This window comes from Peromyscus californicus, unplaced genomic scaffold, assembly GCF_007827085.1.
Source record: "Peromyscus californicus insignis strain IS unplaced genomic scaffold, ASM782708v3 Scaffold_6__1_contigs__length_162567912, whole genome shotgun sequence".
Taxonomy (NCBI): Eukaryota; Metazoa; Chordata; class Mammalia; order Rodentia; family Cricetidae; genus Peromyscus; species Peromyscus californicus.
In genome coordinates, this window is record NW_026294584.1 from 96746593 (window position 1) to 96752592 (window position 6000).

The window sequence follows — 6000 nt, forward strand, 5'->3', positions numbered from 1 at the left end:
ACCATCTGCACAGCAGTGTCCTCCAGTATCAGAACCCCACCTGTGGTGGAGAGGCCTAAGATCTACATTCCATAGCTCAGAGGAGATGGCTCAGTCAAGAGAGTGCTCACCTTGCAGCAAAGATCTAAGACCTATCCCCAGCACCTTTGTGTGTGTGTGTGCACATGTTCCTCCACATTAACATACATACACAGGAACATGCACACACACATGAATATAGAGGCATGATACATGAACACACTCACAAACTTACATACATGTGAACATGCACACATTCGTGAGCATACACACACCAAAAATAAAGTCTGTGTTCCATAGAAGAAGTCCCCACCATCTTCAGCCTGCTGGAGCTGGAACCCGCCCCTTGCCTGTCCTTGATTTTCTGGATGCAATAGCAGATGGTGTTTCTCAAGGATGTCTTCACACCCCGTCCCATGTGTTCTTCCATCTCTCTCCCATCAAGGGAGGAAGTTGGGCTGAGGATTTTGCTCAGAGGTAGAACACTTGTACGGCACACACAAGACCCTGGTTCCATCCTCTACATGAGAGACAGGGCCAGACAAAGAGAAACTGCTTCTCCACTTCCTTGAATCTCAGCATGGCTTGGGACTTCTCTCAGCAGTAAAGCGAAGGAAAGTGAGACAGAGTGACAGTCTCCCTCAGAGGAAGCCTGGAAGCTTTGACTCCTGCCTCTTGGAGTACTTGTTCCTGTGATAATCCCTCTGTGGGAAACTCCCTGGCCAACTGACAGAAGCCCAAAGCACATGGCACAGCCCTGAGTATGTTTCACAGTCTGCAGGGCTGCTGAGATCTGAGCTAAACTATCAGAGATTAGATAGCCATCAAGTGCCAGCCATGTGAGTGAGCCATCTCAGATGTCCAGCACACAGGTCATTAGTAGACTGCAGCTTCAAACATTTGACAGTACTCCTGTGCGAGACCTTAAGTGAGGACCATCCGGCGGAATCTAGTCAAACCACAGAACTGTTACAGACAATTAGAAGTTGTTTTTAAGCTACTGAGTTGTGAGATGCCATGTAGCGTTTACTAGAGTTTGGAAATGGCCATCACCACTTTGCAGTCGAGCAGCTGGGATGACTCACAGGAGATCTTCATCAATTGGCTATCTTAACATTACTTCTTGCAGGGCAGGGAAAGGTCATGAGGCTCATAGACCCCTGTCCTCAAGATTACCTAAACAGTAACATCTGGCTGGGATAGTACTCTTGAGTGGTGTAGTCTGTGAGTTGCTCACTCTCCTATAAGTAACCCCTAAAAATCCCAGTGGCTTGCTGGTCATTTATAGACTCCTTTTGAGGGTCTGCATGACCTCTTTAAGTGAATGAGAAGACTTCCCTTAGTTTCTTCCAGACAAGTCACATGCAAACAAGAAATTAAGTCATCTTTCTGCATTAAAAATATCAACTCCTTGTCCCCAGTTGTCCCTGCACATTGCACTCACTTAGCAAGTTTAATAAAAATACACGGGTCCTGGTTCCCACCTGCAGCAATTCTTGTGTGAGCTTTCTGGAACATGGTTGCTCCATCATGAAGGGCCGTGCATTGTGTTCCAGGGTGCTTGGCAGGCTGGTTTCTATGTCCCATGGATCTGTAGCACTCTTATAATTATGACAGTCCAGTTGTTTGCAGATATTACCAAATGTCCACCAGGGGAGGGGGAGATGACTCCCAGTTGAGTACCAGTGGTCTAGCCAGGGCTGGCCTGGATACTTTAAGACCCACCAGCCGATTCTAGAACTAACAAAGTAGAGGCCTGATGATTTTGATAGGCTCGCTTCTCAAATGGAAGGAAGCACGTGGATCACTTTAATGACCCTGACATCTTGTCAAGCCCCAGATTCTGACTCAGTAGAACTAAGGTGACCCAAGTTTCTGAATTTCTAACAGGCTCCCAGTTGCCCTGTGCTGTGGCTCTCAGTACACTCACTGAATGACAGCAAGGAAAGAGATTGATTTGCCTTAGGACTGTACTGATACCTGGAACATCCATCCTGGTAACCCCCCCCCCCAGCGCCTTCTACTAATCCCCCCTCAAAGGAAAATGGCTACTGTTGATTGTCAAAACAGAATATCTATATTCTGCATGGTTGGCCAATATGCCTGAAAACATGGCAGCAGAGAAATTAGTTCAAGTAAATTATTCACTTCTTAGGGATCCGTGTGCCACAGACTACATCTTGCACTGCAGTAAAGTAGCAGTGCCCGCAGATGAAGGGAAAACTTCCCTACGGTTTGCTGCTTGCTGCTGCCAAGGTAGAAAGCCAAACAATGCTGGGAGCTGCCAGCCTTTTTCAATAATGCACTTCACACTGCCAACCCGGGAGAAGCTGCATGTGAACCTGGAAATCTCTCTCCCTGGCTGCCGCAGCCCACCTTCAGCACTGGAAAGTTCACACACTCTCACCATATGTCAGAGGGGTTAAACAAATGAGCCACGAGAGCACATTTTCAGTTTGAGCAGGGATTTCAGGGAGTCGATTCTTGTCCCTCCAGGATGGAGGTCAAGCTGCAATGGCGTCAAGATAGACTCGCCTTCTGAAATTTACACAGAACTGCGGAAAGGTTACTGCTCCCCCCACTCATGACTTGGGAGCACAGAGGATTTGGATGACTCGGTTTTGCTCTGGCTTTCATCCAAGAAAAATGTTCTTGTTTCACTCTGCTGCTATTTGTCTGCATGGAAATCACTTCAGAAGGATGTCCTCTCCCACCTGCTAATTTTGCCAGAAACTGGAAGAGGCTAGTAGTGGCTAAGGAGTCAAGTCTTTGGGACAAGTTCTTTAAATCCTACTGGCTACAACTGAGACAGAAGGTATCTGGCTATTTGGGAATCTACAATGACCTATAAGATGTGTTAGAGTCTGTAGCCCATAGACCGCCACCACACATAGCCTAATACTTCTCTACCTGGGTTTCGTCACCTAAAAGAAGAAACAAAAAACCAGCAAAAGTGAGTAGGTTGTGACTGTCCAGAGAAACAGTTCTCCTTAGAATGCTTCAAATGTGTGAGAGACTTCTCCATCAGGCACATAAGAGCAAATTCTAAGGAAATTACATGTACATACACACTAATTAATCTTGAGCCGATTTTCTGTTCAGAACTGACTATGTGGTTCCTCAGTACACAATGGAGGTTGAGAACAAGAAAGGCCAGCTGGCCTTCACTTCTTCCCTGGGCTTCTAGGTGCTCCCTGCTTGGATATGCCAGGGCTCTTCTCAGTGATTCTCGACTGAGATTAGTAATGACTCTGGGGACAGTTAGCAATGCCTGTATAGACATCAGCCATCATCAAACCCAAGGTGCCAATGACAGGTCATAGATAGAGCCCAGGGATGCCTCTAGATGTCCGAAAAACATGAGCTGATCCCCACAATGAAGAACGCTCTGCCTCAGAAGGCATATACATATTGCTACTGTGAGGAAACACTGTCTTAGGCTTTTTAGAAGCTCAGAAACTATCTTCAACTAATAACTGCTGGAGATTTCAGGCTTCATCCCTTAAAATTCTACTATGGCGTAGACACAAAGAGAAAGGATGCCGCCTACAAGGGATTCCTTTCTCTCTCAAATAGGGCAGAGGTTCATTCTGGGGCCCATCTGTGGTGGCTTGAGTGACAAATGTCCCCCCCCAGGCTCTTGTGTTTTAACACTTGGTCCCTAGCTGCTGGCTCTGATTTAGGAGATAAAGCCTTGTTGGTAGAAGTGGGACCCGAGGGCCTTGAGGTTGTGTGGCTCATCCCTACTTCCTGCTCACTACTTACTTCCTGATGGCAGATTCAATGCAACCAGGCACCTTGCACTTCCGTGGTTGAGCTTTCTCCACCACAATGGGCTGGTGAGCCCAACAATCCCCTCCTCCCTTAGCTGCCTTTTGTTGGGTGTTTTCTCCCAGCAGTGAGGAAAAAGACGAATATACACTCAGCCCAGAGGGAAGCAATAACAGGCCATATAACAGGCCCACTGGAATCTTAATAAGTATTTATCAAAGCACTGGACACGGTGGTTCGTTCATATGAGCTTGGCACTGGGGAGGCTATAGTACGAAGATCATGAGTTCGTGGACACCCTGTGATAGATTGTGAGTTCACAAACTCTGTCTCAAAAAAAAAAATCAAAGAATAGATTAAGTCTCAGCTCTCAGCCGATTGATATCCTTATATAGGAAAGAAGGGGAAAGAAAGAACAACAGTCGCTGTGAGATTAGCTCTCTGTGGCCAGCCTGGGCCACTTAATACTAATGAGCACACGAGTGGCCCAGGGTTCTTGCTAAAGATGTGGATCTGGATTCACTGGGAGTAGGAAGAAGCTAGAGAGCATGTGCACCTGGGTTCCAAATGAAGCCGGCACAGTCCACCCAGTTGGAATGATGGTAATCTCAGCGCTAGGAGGCAGAGCCAGGAGGACCCCCGGGGGCTCAGAACCAGCCAGCCAGGGGAGTGGGGAGCTCCAGGCCGATGAGAAAGACCACCTCAAAAACCAAGGTGGATGACTTCTAAAGAGTGCTACCCAGGGTTGACCTCTAGCTTCCACATGCATAACCCCTATGTGCACCTGCACACACACACACACACACACACACACACAGAGAGAGAGAGAGAGAGAGAGAGAGAGAGAGAGAGAGAGAGAGAGAGAGAGAGGGAGAGAGAGAGAAGGGGGATGGGGAGAGAGAGACAGAGAGACACAGAGAGAGAGAGAGAGAGAGAGAGAGAGAGAGAGAGAGAGAGAGAGAGAGAGAGAGAGAGGAGAAAACACTAACCAGCTGTCTCAGGATCCATGGCCTGCTGTGGAAAGCAAGGAGGACGCCAAAAATCTCAGCTATGCCCACATCAAAAATCGTCAGGCTTAATAAGTAAAAAATGAATTTTTAATGATGTCCTGACATGACTTTATCGGGGTTTCAAATACATCAACTAACTTCTTTGTGTTTAAACAAGAAAAATGCTTAAAGATGGGTTAACTCGCCCTAGGTCTTGCTGATGATTGATTGGCTGTAGAGGCTGGACCAAATCTCTCACCCTGCCTGCCCATCGAGCATCTCTCCCCCTCTCAGCTCTGGCTGCAGTCTGCCTGGTAAGCAGCACTGCAGGTCTGGATGTTGTTTACTTGGCTGTGCTTTTCCACAATGCTGTTACATAATGCCTGGCTAAAAATGCCCCGTTCCATTCGGCCCGCTTTACCTGCCACTCCAGCCACAGATTGGCCATGTCCAATCAGATTGGTTGGCTGGTGCTGTGGCCCAGAAAACAACTGTTACACCAGACTTGCTCCTCTGATACATGAGGAAACAGAAACCAAGTAGATGAGAGAGGGAGAGGAAGATGGAGAGAGAGAACACCAGCCAACAGAGTATACACTGAGCTCGAATTGAAACCCATTTTGATTCCCTGTGAACGTTCCAAATCTTTTCCGACAGAACACGGCCCTTCACAATTTGCCAGAGCCTCATTAGCCCAGAAGCCCGTTGTCTTAATACCAAAATCCTGCTCATCACTAGCAGTTTAGATGAAAGAAAATTATATTTAAAGACAAACATCCTATCATGTATAGATGCAGTTTAAGAATCCTACCCTCCAACAGTTTGGAATAATCTTGAGGATTTTCTTCTTCTTCTTCTTCTTCTTCTTCTTCTTCTTCTTCTTCTTCTTCTTCTTCTTCTTCTTCTTCTTCTTCTTCTTCTTCTTCTTCTTCTTCTTCTTCTTCTTCTTCTTCTTCTTCTTCTTCTTCTTCTTCTTCTTCTTCTTCTTCTTCTGCAAATATGTAATAATGCTCTGAGACTCCAAGTTGGATTCCTGTCCTGGGTCTTCTAGTTTCCCAAGTAAGTTCTCTCTTAAGTCTCATGGATTTTAAGTGCCATCTAGTGGTAGACCTTCAAATAGCAAAAATTATTTGAAATTTAACTTAACAAGGATTATTGGAAGAGTGTATGGTCTCTAAATCAAGAACTAATCTCATTACCAGAGAATCACCATGGAGCAATT

The 6000-nt window shown here is 46.3% G+C and overlaps 1 long non-coding RNA gene across 1 annotated transcript in view; it reads right to left on the reverse strand.

Moving 5' to 3' along the window:
- Nucleotides 1-5672, reverse strand: part of LOC128098853 (uncharacterized) — a 48882-nt gene extending 43210 nt beyond the window's left edge. Inside the window, exon 1 of the long non-coding RNA XR_008214358.1 lies at nt 5590-5672. This is a non-coding gene — a long non-coding RNA (uncharacterized LOC128098853). The remainder of the gene's footprint in view (nt 1-5589) is intronic.
- Between the last annotated feature and the right edge of the window lie 328 nt (nt 5673-6000).